Source organism: Aethalodelphis obliquidens, unplaced genomic scaffold, assembly GCF_003676395.1.
Source record: "Aethalodelphis obliquidens isolate GAN/ISIS:26980383/991018 unplaced genomic scaffold, ASM367639v1 scaffold32, whole genome shotgun sequence".
NCBI lineage: Eukaryota > Metazoa > Chordata > Mammalia > Artiodactyla > Delphinidae > Aethalodelphis > Aethalodelphis obliquidens.
The window spans coordinates 12,263,514-12,277,225 of NW_020837976.1; the positions used below are offsets into that span (position 1 = coordinate 12,263,514).

The 13,712-nt window shown below is 38.6% G+C and overlaps 1 protein-coding gene across 2 annotated transcripts in view; it reads left to right on the forward strand.

The window, feature by feature from the left end:
- Positions 1 to 8,495: 8,495 nt before the first annotated feature.
- Positions 8,496 to 13,712, forward strand: part of DTNA (dystrobrevin alpha) — a 388,958-nt gene continuing 383,741 nt past the window's right edge. Inside the window, exon 1 of one of the 2 annotated variants that reach the window (XM_027127719.1) lies at positions 8,496 to 8,720. The gene's annotated coding sequence lies outside the window, so the exon portion shown is untranslated. The remainder of the gene's footprint in view (positions 8,721 to 13,712) is intronic. The other variant, XM_027127726.1, reaches the window with a different exon arrangement.

A 13,712-nucleotide genomic window follows, 5' to 3' on the forward strand; every position in this document is an offset into this window, starting at 1 on the left:
AGCTGATTTTTTGAATGGATAAATAAAATTGATAGCCTCTGTAAGGCTTACTAAGAGTTTATCAAAGAGAAATGAAAATACAGATTTAAAAACTAATCAGGCATATTTATTCAAGAGATGAAAGTATAGACGCTCAAAAAATGTTTATATAAAAACATTCATAGCAGCTTTATTCGAAGTTTTAAACACTGTAAACAACCCAAATGTCTATCAACAGAGGAGTAGATAAACATATTGTGATATATTTATGTCATGGACTCAACTCAGCAATAAAAAGGAACTAACTCTTGATACACACAATGACATTGGTTGTGGTGAATCTCACAGACATAACACTGGGCTAAAAGAGAGACACAAAAATATATATACTATCTGAATCCATTTATACGAAGTTCTAGAAGAGACAAATCTAAACTATAGGCATAGATATCAAAACAGTGATTATCTCAGGGTGGAGAAGGTGGGCAAAGATTTATTAGAAAGGAACACAAGGGAGTTTTCTTGGTGCCCTGTATCTTGATGGGTGTAGGTGGGTTACAAGGATGTATTCATTTATCTACATCATCAGACTGTTCACTTATGATCAGAGAGAGAGAGAGAGACAGAGCAGGATGCTGAGAGAAAGAGAGAATATGAAGGGACAAAACCAAGTAAAGAAAAACAGCTGCCCAGCATCTTGGGGGGAAAAAAATTAATCTGGACCAGGTCAGAAGCAGAGAGGAGTTACAAAACAAGACCAACTTGGAACACTAAGATGCAAACATTAAGAAGGAGTAGTCTCTAGAGAATGGACAGGAGCCTCCAGGGATGACCTGTCTTTAAGTTATTTACTCTGCATCTAAACACTTGCACTTGTAATTGTTTGTGTGTGTGTGGTGGCTATTTTATAAATAACCACACTGGCTTTAAGTATGTATGTGTGCAACAAGAACCAAGTTAAGATTCGTCCCCTAAACACAGACAATAATATTATGGTATTCTGCCTTATCTACCCCCATTGTGTAATTCTAAATTAAAATTGCATTAACCATAGACTGAAATATTTATGATGAATATATGTGATATCTAGGATGTGCTTCAAAATAACAGGGGTGGAGAGATGAATGATGATGTGGAAGAGTTTGGCCATGGGTTAATAATTGCTACAGCTGGATAATGGGTATCATTATATGTGTTTGAAAGTTAAATAAAACCTAAGTAACCATATAATAAGTGTGCTAAGGCCAGTGAAGTTTTTATTTGCTTTTCATGAATAACTACTTTGAAGCTTTTAAAGCAAATCTTCTAACTGTTTTAGTGCCCCTGTTGCTAATGTTAAAAGCCCACACATAGGGCACTTACTGGGGTGATCCTACTCTGGTTAGACTGAGGATTGCTGCCAGCAAGTGTCTTATCTCAGGAAGGTTTTACAGGTTAAAGGTGCCCCAGGGGCAGTGCAAATAAAAGCTAAGAGATGGAGCCAAATCCTTTGTCACTGCCTAGTAAGAAGCATTCCAGCTAACAGGAGAAAGGACCGGAAATCTTTTCCACGTCAGATGACACAGAGGCAGCAGTAGAGCAGGTCCTGGTATATTTAGCTTTTCCATTTGGGACATGAAGAAAATTATAATTGAGAAATAAAACATAATTTTAGAAATAAAAACTAAGGTAGCAAATTTGAATTTTGTAAAAACACTGTTGATTGTAGATTGCAGCTTTTTGATATGACCTATTGTTAAACATATGTATTTAATACATATTAGGCAATTTATAAATATTTTCAGTTGTTGAAATATTTGTTCATTTTCTTTGAGCAAATATAAACCATTCTGTAGTCATGTTGAGCATATAACTGGAAAAGTTAATCAGCTTAAATTTTTAGATCATCAAAAATTTACAACAGTGAGAAAAAAAATACCAAAGAAAGAAAATCCTTTATACTTAAATACCTCTACATTTGTTTTTTAAAATTTCTTAAAGTAAGAAATAAAAAATTATATTGCTCCCAATTAATGATCCTACAGTAATCTTTCCTGGTTAACGTAGAAATTTACGAGATCATAGGTAGTGTTACTCCTTGCAACTAAACAACAAACCAAGTTTTTACTTCTTATTTGTTTATAGAAATAGAGGAAGACTTCTGTTATCAAACTTTAAATCATTATTGTAAAAAAATTTAATACTGTGCTAGGAATATATATCTTAACACTTGGAAATGCACACAGATTAATAATAAATAGAAGACATTACTCTTACATTTGGGGCAACATCGTGTCAAAATAGTAACCTATTTTCAGTTCATCAGGAAAGCAATCAGCAAGTGTTTACTGAATAACTACAAGATGCTGTGAAATGTACAAGAGATGTATAGGATAAGGAGTTCACAACAGCTGATGAAGGAGCAGACAATTCTGATATCTAATACACATGAAATGATTAGATAACACAACACAGTATGTGAATAGGTTTCAAGACAGGGTTCATATGAGTTCAAGGAGGATGGATAACACTAGGCTGGAGAATGTACTTTGATGATGGTAAGAACAGGACAGAATGCATTTGGAACATAATATTTATGCAATGCATATAATCCTTAAAGTATTCGCTCCACTTCTACTATAAAATAAGTAAATTGTTTCTATCTTCTTTGAAATCATAAACAGAAGATCTTAAAATATCCTCTATTTTCTTTAATGTAAACTGTAAAAATTTTTTAAATGCAGAGAATCTCTTCCTCTAAACATATAAGACAGAGATAGAGACCGGTGGAATTACAATTATTTTTCCTTGTTAAATTGAAGAATATGATTACAAAGAGAAACATACTGGCCTGATATTGATCGCAAGATGTGCGTAACTCCATTGTCCAAAATTTGGGGAGTTTGTTTTAAACATACAAAGAAAGAGAAAGGTTTAGGTACCCCAATAGCAAAAGCAAGCCACACAGGGTATCCAATTCAGCTTGTTCACATAAAACATATCAAAACGTGCTCTGCCAGAGGTATTTACAAGCTTAAAAGAATTATTTCCATATGCTTCACTGTGTCAGAAGTTAAAGTTTTTTATTTTCTTCACCAGAGTTCTCATCTTATACCTACAGCTATTCTCCAAGCACCTCCTATATGAAATAAACATGCTTGATTCTCTAGGGAGGAAAAAGAAAGGATGTTTTCATCATGGCCTCTGTCCTTGAGAATCTTAAAATGTTTTTTGAGTTATGCGCAAATAAAAAAAAATAACAACCTCAAAATCAGGAAACTTTCATGTTTGTCCAGTGAGCAGTACAAACAAGGCCAACTGTAGATTAGGAACTGGCTACAGCATAAGGCTTTTGGTTTTGATAAAATATTTGAAATCTCTGCTATTCCTGTTCCTTTCTGACCAGCTGATTAACATTAACATAGAAAGTAAAAGTAATATGTAAATGAAAAGCATTAACATCCTATAGAAAGTTCACGCTGATCTGGTGATGCAGGTCAGGAACAAAATGGAGGAAAGGACAGGAGAATCATACACAATATTTGTGGCACAAATAAAAGGTAAGATCTTAATTAATAAAGAAATCTGCGTATTAGTAAATATATTATCACCTCATAGGAATACTCTTTAAACTATCACAAAATGCACCTCCTAAAATGTAAAATACCATTATTTCCAAAAATAAATTTTAATTATGGATCTACTCACATATTTGTTACACATTTTAAAAGATTACAATTTGATTAGTTTAGTTTCATCTCTACCCCCACCTTTTTTTCATTTAGTTTTTTGTTATAAAATACAAGGCTTCACAGCATCAAATAAGTTATATGGTATTTACTGTAGGGATTAACTTTCAAATTAAAATGTGTGCTTGTTAACATGGTCCTGACCATCTACAGGAGATTTGGGCTGTGTCCATATGATATGTAAAGAATCATTTCAGTGGGAAATAATTAAATTAGGCAAATGATTTCACATAAATAAAAGTGTTTTGACTAAGCTTTTCACTTTGTAACAGGTTTCTTTGGTATCATTGAAAACATTAGGTTTTATTTAGAAATCATCAAGGAAAAATTAGACATTTCCCTGAGATAACGTGGATAGCTATTCAGATAACTCATTTTCAATAAATAGCAATTTTTGGCCTTAATTATTTGGATTGGTCATCTACATTGACCAAATTTGTTAGTGACATTTCTACTTTATTCAATATTATTCTGGATTACGTGTATCAAGACATTCTGTATTCTTGGGCAAAACAAAAACAGTCAGCCCCAAAGCAATTAAAAATAGGGTCAATCATCAGCAAAGTGAGTAAATGATAAGCACTGTAAAGCTGTACTCTACAGCTGGCGTTTTTGCACTGTCTCCACTGTGACAGTACACATGAGTTCTATCTGAAACATTTGGGGTTTGTTTGTGTTCCATTGAGAGAATAGATTCTTCCAGGAGTAAAGGGTGCACTAGCGTGATGCCATTGAGAGATGTAAACCACCATAAAATGTGTTCATGAATTGCCACTATAAGGTGGAAGAGCAGCTATTTAAAATAGCAGCAGATTTATTTATTTGAACCCTAGGAAACAAGATACACTGGACCGCTTAAACCCATTCTTAGGCTCCGTTCTCCCTTTCAGTGCATCCGAGGAGAGCATGGAAAATGCAAATAGCATTTCTCCTGAGGATGTTAGTCAGACAGGAAGATCAACTGAGGAGACACTGGCTGAGCACCAAAATAGGTGCTGCCAGAAGCAGCTGAGTTATGAGGCACTCAGTCTAGGTAACGGGGCAGGGAACACAGGTGGGTGCGGAAGAAAAACTGCCCTCCTGGGCTTGCAAATACTCCCTAACAGGTGTCAGAAGCGTGCCTCAAAGCAGGATTTCTCAGGCAAACAGACACCTGGCTTAACTATATAAATATGCATCTTGAAGTGATGCATGAGGAGGCTGAATGAACACCCTTGGTGTTTATAAATACAAACACATACTGACACCCCCTCAATTTTTATGATTGCTTAGGTCACAGTTTACACTTTTCAGTGCAGGTCAGAAGACCATGTTCTGTCTGAGGCTGATGAGTTCCAAAACAGTGGTATCTTGGAATGTCAGAGGACAGCAAAGGGTTCTGACTATCCTTGGGAGCCAGAGACAAGGCAGGACTTCTACAGGAAGGGGGGACAATGAAAAAAAAAAAAAGAGAGGAACAAAATTCGCCCACTTCATAATTCTGCCCAGGGCTCACCCTGGTCTCCAAGTTTTGTAGCTGTCACACCAAAAATATCATATAACCATGAATCCCTCAAGCCACAGCTCAGTTGATCCATCTCTACCTGTGTTGGACTGTTAATAGACTTTTCATTCTTGAAAGCTAATCAGTGTATTGGGGGAACAGTATTTATGTAATTTTTGTGTTGTTCAAGCCCCCATATCATCCTTCTCTGAAACAGTAGTCTATAGCCGGGGGTATAAGTGTTTTTAATTGATAAAATAGTGATGTCTTTACTTCTTCAACTCTTTCAAATCCATTTTCTTTTATACTTTTGTCATTCAAATCTTTTAAATATTCCAAAATTATTAATTTTTCATTCCCCCAAACTAGAACCAGCTCACAGATGACAGCAATCATTCTGATTTGACCTATAACCCATATACACTCCACACGTCACTATGTTAATAAAGCACATACACACACACACCTAGTTTCTCTGTAACATAGTGAACATTCTGATGTGACCTATGGCCACTCTCATTCTCACTATAACCTATTTTAAAACTCAAGAAGTTATAAGAGCAAAATAGTAAATATGCGTAAATTATTTTCCTCGGTAAAGACAGGCTAAATTAGTAGGAACCACAAATACGTGTGCATAGTCCTATTAAAAATATTTTTTTTCCTAAATGGAATTTTTCTGACACAAACAGCTAGTGATTGTTGAGTCACTGGAGTTGTAATGTATTTCTGAAACACAAGTTATAATCATCAAGCCTAAATACATCTCTAATTAAAACAAATGCTGCCAAGAGTATGCAGATCAAAAGGAAAGTGCTCTTGATAACACTGCTGCTCAATTCAGGCCTCCAACCCTTGTGTAGAAATCTCCCAGAAATACAGCAAAGCCATCAGACTCCGCTACATGCCAACGCTTCTAGTTTAATTCCAACAGCATGTGTAAAATCCTAGATTATAAATCACCGTTGTGATCTATGCCCAGGAATCCATCTAGTTGAATTGTTTATGAGAAGGATTGGAGGAAGGTGTACAAAGCAGCATCTTTAGGGCTGACCGATCACAAAATATAAATATTTCCAAAACCATGAGTGACAGTGCTCAGCACTTCTCCATTCAACGTGTGTAAAACTATGGAGGACTATTATATTCTTTTAAAATGAAACCCACAGAGATGCCCACCTCTAATTATTATTAGGCTTAATAAAGACTTATGAAAAGCACTTTGAAAAATCAGAAGTGCTTTAAAAATATAAGATGTTATTATTATTTTCCTTTAAATATTGCAAGCCTAGCTCTGTTGCCTATTTTAATATAACTTTGCCTTTGGTTTCCCATATACCTCCCTGAATTTCAGTGTTAATTTCTTCTTAGAAATTTTAACTATGTCATGGTTATTTGATTCCATTGTCATTTTTATTATTCCATTATATTGACAGGTCAGTCTATTTATTTCTTCTAGTGGACCCTGTATGGAATTATGAAGATTGAGATCACTCAGGATAGCCTCTGCAGAACTCACACCTGGTTTCTTTACCATTAAATTCCAATAAGCTTATCAAAAAGTAATGATAACAAAAGTCTATGATTTCTTAAATCTGTTTTCCATGAAGCAAAATTTGGAAAATTTTAGCTTTCACTTGAAATTTGATCCTCTTTTTCTTCTTTTATGTTTTTTTCCCTTCTTCTCTCCCTCTTCCTGTAACTTCTTAACACCCTTTTATTCTTCCCTTTCCCCCACCTCCTTTCTCTGCTTCTCTTTGACTTATTCTCTCTCTCACAACATTTTTCCTCTCCTCTCTTCTTTGGTTAGCTGCTGAATTTTCCTATATACACCTGCACAAATGCTATCCAAGAGTGCTCTTTGTGAGAACTTTTACAACATAAAAAAAATTCCCATTTAGTGTTTATGTGAGTACAGTGCATGTGCAGGTGAAGGGCAAAATAATGTATTACTTTGGCCATTGAGATACTGTGGAGGTCAAAGACAGATGAAATCTGGAACACAAAGACAGATGAAGTAATTTTAACATGGAACAGAAACTAAGTAGGTAAAAAGAAAAGGAGTGTATCTTGTACTTTCTTTGTGATAATTTATAACACTAAAAATAATAAAGTGTTTCACCTACAGATCATTCAGTGCATATATATATATACATATATATACATATATACACATATATGTATATATATATCATCTCAACAACTAGATGTAAACTAATGGAGGACAGGTTCCATGTATTAAATTCCTTTATACCCTTCAAAAGAGCACAGCTCTTCATACACACCAGGCACTTAAAAGAGGATTGAATGAAATACAGAAATCATTATGAAATTGGTGACTACCCCCCAAAACATTGACTGAAATTGCTTGTTACTGCTAAGGAGTTTAAAACACTCAAATGAATATGAATACACACAGGGACATGCAGACATAAAACAGCCCCGGAAAAACTAAAGAAAGAAAATAAATGGAAACGTGAAACTGGAGATATATACAAATACACAAGAGAACATTCTATGAAAACCCATACTAGAGAAAAATTAATTAACTCATTTGCGATCTTAGGCAGAAGGTCATTTAAAAATAATCAAAAATATCTTCATTATTTTTCAGTACCTTAAGTTTCCAGGAACTGATTATAGTGAATTTGGCAAATTGTGAGTAGCTGTGCAATTAATGTTTATAGTGACATACTGACTTACTTGAACCTGGATAAGTCATGTTATCTGCCCTGTGCTTCTGTATCTCTGAAGTGACAGTACTAGTTGCCTTCTCATCCTCTTCCTCTGCAAAGATGTTCTGCAAATAAATGAGGTAATGTTTGGGAGATGTTCGCGGCTTGGGAAAGAAACCCACTGCACACATCTCAGATGGTATTACTATTCCATATTCAAACCTGGCATATTATTGCCTCTGTTTTAAATTGAAATTGTACTGTTTGAGTCTTGGGTTCTGACCAAAATCTGGGTCGACATAAGAGGACGATTATTTTTAATTTTAATTCTGAGGCTCTGTTCAGCTCCCTTGCACGTGTGAGGGCCAACTGTAGGAAATAAACAAAGCACATAAATCAAGCTGTGAAAGAGGAAAATCTTTCTCCAGAAGGATTTTTCTTTTTCCTTTTTTTTTTTTTTTTTTCAATGAAGAGCGTGAACACCGTATTTCCCTTGAAGAATATTTCGGTCCAGGAAGGAGGATAGTGCATGCCGTGGGAGCGTATGTGTGCGTGTGTGTGCATGTGTGTGTATGTGTGTGTGCTGTGCGTGCGCGCCCGCGGAGAGAGGGGCGGGGGAGGCGGATGAGGAGGATGAGATCATAGTTTCAGGATCCTCAGGAAACCCTGGTACTGGCAGCAGCCAGCCTCTGCTGTGCCCACATGACCCACAACTCTGGCAGCGGACCGGGCACTTCCAACATTATTAAATAATAAGAAAGCGGCTCCTACTCCATGCCCAAACCTCCCCACAGACCGGTGGACACCTTCTAAGAGTTTGACGAGTCGGTGACTGAGGCGCCCGTCCATTCCAAGGTGTGTGCGAGGCGTTTTCTTCCCTGACAGCTCTGGAGTGGGGGAGGGCGCGGGGGTGGACGGGGTCCGTGTGGCGGGCGAGGGTGGGCGCGGGGCCCGGCTGCCGCGCGCTGACCCCGGCCGCCTGGTGCCGCGGAGCCAGCCGCCGGGCGGGAGATGCCGGTGACGCGCAGCCCTAGCTGCGCAAGGGACCGCAGCAGCCCACGGCGCCGGGGCGCGGGCTGAGGAGGCTCGGCCGCCGGAGCAAGGGCAGGCGCCACGCACCCGGCAAAGTCAAGAGTGGAAGCGGGCGGCGAGCGCGGCGAAGGGAGGGAATCGCCCCTACGCCCACTCGCGGGGGTTCCCACCTGTGCGCGGGCGCCGGCCGCCGGGAGCGCGAAGCATGTGCCGGACGCCGCAGCCGGGACTGCGGCGCGGCGCCTCCCCGGGCGGCGGCGGGCGGCGCCTCGGGCCCGCGGGGCGGCGGGAGCGGCTGCGGCAGGATGGCCGGCCCGGGGGCGCGGGGCCGCGCAGGTAAATGTCGGCCTCCCGCCGAGGCCGGGCCGCGCCGCAGCCCCCGCCGCCACTGCCGTCGCCGCTGCACAGCTCCCGGGAGGGCGAGGGCAGCCGGCTTGCTCGCGCCGCGGGTTGAGTTGTTTTTGTGGTCACGGTTGCTCGCTCGGTGGTCCCCGCGGGCTGAGCTACTGGGAGGTGGCGTGGCCACCTCCATTAGGGATGACACTCACGTGGGGAGAGTTCTGGGGGGCTACTGTTGACCGGGAAATCCGCGGTGGGATCCTCTCCCGCCGGCGGCGTCTGCGCGTGTTGCAATGCACTGCGGTGCCGGGGCGGCGGGCCGGGCGGGAGGGGGCGCCCTGCGGGGGGCGGGGGGGCGGTCGGCGCGGACGGTGAGTGTCTCCGGCTTTTATAGCCTGTTGCCCACTCTGGAGTTTTCCTCTGAACAGAGGGCGGAAGCGAGGTCCGTTCTGGTACCGGAGTGGGAGGTGGCGAGGTGTCTATCAGAAGACCAAAGCCAGGGAGAGAAGAGGGATGGCGGGGCTGGGCTCAGGGGTACCATGCCCGGGACTTGGTAGTAAAACTTTCCTCTGGCGAGATTGGGGTATGGTTTTGAGAAGGTAAGTGTAGAACTTGAGTCGGGGTGAGGGGTATTGGATGTACTCTGGCAGTGAAGTTCACCGCCATTAGGTTCATTGTTGCTCTAAAAAAGGGTCTTTTGAGTTGATGTTTTTGTTCAAGTTTATCTGTTATGATCGCTTGGTGTTTAATGTGTCTTGTGTTTCCTTTCAAACATATCAGTAACCTACATTGTTGACGTATACCTAATTATTAATTTCTTTTACAAAAAGGACTTATTTTGCTTATTCCAAAGGTAGAAACTTTAGGAAAAAAACAGCCCTCCAGGCACAGTTCTGTGAACTTTAGCTTTAGTCACTCACTTAATTCTAACACCACCATAAAGAGTAGGTAATAATACTGTCCACCTTTTACAGATGAGGAAATCCAGACACAGAGAGGTGGAGTAATTTTCCCAAGGTCGTACAGTTTTAAATATTAGAGCCTAGTTGAGCTTTTGATGTACTCTAAACCAACATATATATTTTTTTTCATAAAAATAAGACCTAAAATCTTCTGTATTTGATATATTGACCACGTCTCTACCAAGATGAACCTCTTAACTGTGTGCTACGCCCTTAGGACAATTAACACTTTTTCTAATACTATAATTTCTAATACTATAATTACGGCAAGTATCCTTTGAGTCATTTCCTTTTGCCACAATTGACCGTTTCCTACAAGAACTATAGATTAAAGTAGTATTTATCAGCAAAGTTAAGATTTTCAGCAGTTAAGATTTATCAGCAAAGTAAATTATAAAGCAGGCAGCTGAATCTCTAAATTTGCACTTAATTTTAAACTTCGTAAGGTATTAGTCTGTTCTTTGCTCAAAGCAGGGCCATCATTTTCTTCCAAACACCATCTTGCAGAAATTTTGAGCGAGCTTAATCATCTTTAATTCAATCACACTGACAAGAGCTTAGGCAGTTTTAAAAGAAGAATTATGCAATTCTCTTTCAACTCTCAGTGATTAAAAGCAGGCTATATTGCGAGTGTTTGTATATGTCATGCCTTTTCACCAATTGTATGTACTTTAGGCAAAGTTGTGTAGCAATGAAGACTGAAATCACATTTTCTCATTAGTTCTAAGCTGAAATACTGTAAAAATATCCACTTGTTTTAAATGAACCATGATGTGAAGAAAGGTCTCAATGGGGTGAAGTCCAACTGCACATATTTAGAGAATTACTTCTCATTTGAACTTATCATGGAACTCTTATAATATTCATTTTATTGGACAGATGTCTCTCTTAGGTCTTCATCTGTTGTTTTTTCAAGTAAATTTAATTTCTGCTTCACATAATGTTTCAAAATTATTTTGACATTCATAGATTTCCTTAAGTCTTGTCTTTCAGTTTAATTAAATTCAGTGTACATACTTCAAATGCTCACTTATTCCACATCATATGTGAAAAGAGAATACAATCCAACTGAACTATATGGAAACGTGATCTTTGGACATGAAAATAATTATCTTCAGTGGTTAAACTCTTCCACACGCCAAATTAGGGCTCCATCTTTCTTTGGGGGTGTTAGAGCACAGTGCTGTAGTCAGGAAAGTTGCATGCCATCAGGCACAATCGTTTTTGTTATTGAAAGTGAATTTGAATTTTCCGAGTCTATATACAACGTTGATGGTTATTAAGGCATAAATCCTATGGCACATACATATATCCTTTCTGAACTGACTCACCTGTTCCAGTTTTCTAGTTTCTCTTACTTATTTTAGAAAAAGCATTCTCTCACTACTTTTATCTCACCTGGGGGATTTGACACGACTTTTTCCTTTCAAGTCCCCTACCTCTAGTTTTGGGAGAGTTGTGCTGTCTCTGTTTCTTGAGAGGCCCTTCGCCTCCAGTGCTGGGCAAAGAACTGGGGATCACTGGTGAGCAGAAAGATGAGTGCGCCCTGCCAGCACAGGGGCCAGACTTCAATACAATGATTATACAAATAAATGTTTATTTACAAATTGCCATGAGTTCTAAAAGAAGGATTTCTGTAAGAATGTGTAATAAAGGATTCTGGGCCAGACATGGAAGTTGGAACAGGATGCCCTAGAAGTCACATATTTACAGAGGCATGACGTGTGAGGAGGTGTTTAAGTCAGGTGGTCTCCTTAAATGCTTTCATCAATGTTTTCTGAATCAGAGATTTATATCTCACTCTGGTTATCTCTGCACTTCTCTATTTACCAGCTGATGTACTGTTTCACCTCATCATCCACCTATGGACATGGGGAGGATTACAAAACTTCTATCAATACTTTTTATAGCATGTAGAGCATGTGCAACCCGTATCTGGTTATTATCCGATTTTTGAAGTTATTTAAATTTAATGAAATATAGTCATTTTCTTTCTTTGCCTTAACAACTACTTTCAAATTTTAAAAAGCAGTTGTGTGTGTGTGTGTGTGTGTGTGTGTGTGTGTGTTTGGTTGTTGTTAAAGTGGCAGAATGTCTCAAAATAGAAATGTAATCGATTCATCGCACATCCATAAGTCTCCCTGAAATGTCCGTAGGAAGAGAAGAGGCACCAGAGTGAGTGAGGTGAATTAAGTGTTGAACACGCTGGGGAAATGTGTATTAATAATTTAAAGCAAACAATAATAATAACTAAATTTATTGACTTACTGTGTGCTGGACATCATTCTACAGCTCTATATAGAGTAACTTAGGTATTCTTCACAAGAGCCAAACGAAGGCTTCCTATATTACCATTATCCCCATTTTATGGAGGAGGAAACTGAGGCACAAGGAGAACAGTAATCATGACCACTGTCACATAGGTAGAGATTCTGATTCGAGTATTGATTCTGTAATCCATACTGTTAACTACAGATGTAGTTAGTACTAGTCATAGTTAGACTAATAACTGTAGTATCTGGTTCATAATTTTACTGATGCATTAAGTTCCCATCATTGTTAAAAATCATAACACCTAATTTGATCTTTTGGTTACTTCTCCCTCAATAAAAACCAGTGGAAAAACTTGTAACTGCCTTTATATAAATTCTTTTTGCCCCATATTTTACATGTAAAATATATAAAGCAGAACAGGTATATAAATGCCTAGACAAAGCCTGGTGACTGCTGGATTATGGGGAATTTCTCATTTATGTTACATATTTTTTTTGAATTCAAAAATAGTAACTTGAGGACCATTTGAAACTATAGAAATTTTTAATATCAAGAATATATACTATAGCATTTCAAATAATTAGGAAAATATCTTTAACAGCTGGAAATTCTATGACCATCAATAAACTTAAGAATTTAAAGTCACCTGTTTCATCTACCCCCAATATCTTTGTCTAGAGTACTGTATACTGCAAAGAGGATATAAAGTATAACATAAAAACACCTGTTGAATTATCTTGGTAAAATTAAAAAGTCTCTGTTAATCTTTACACTGGAGACTTTTGACATGACCCATAGTAATTGTTATGATAAAAAAACTTAATGTTAAATATTATCCAAATAATGTTAACCTAGAACACATGGCACATGTGATTAGCAAAGTGAAGTACTAATTGGTTAGGTGTGCTGATGCACGTGAAGATCTATGCACAGTGTTTGAAAACATTAATCAATGTTATTTCTCCCTGCAAATGATGGGTAATATGCAGTTGATATGATTAATGTTAATATTAACCATGAATCACAGTTTATATAGAGTGCACATATACAAATACCTGACTCTCTTCTTTGAAGCTGTTGGAAATGTTCTAGGCCGCGCATACATTTTCTGTGACTCATGTATCCCTGAAGAATGTGATACAGTATTTCACTGTATGCTCCCCAAAATACAAAGCACCATGGAGTAACTAGTAAAATATTGTTCCAGTTTGTACCATAAGGAAAGGGACTCAAGGCTTGA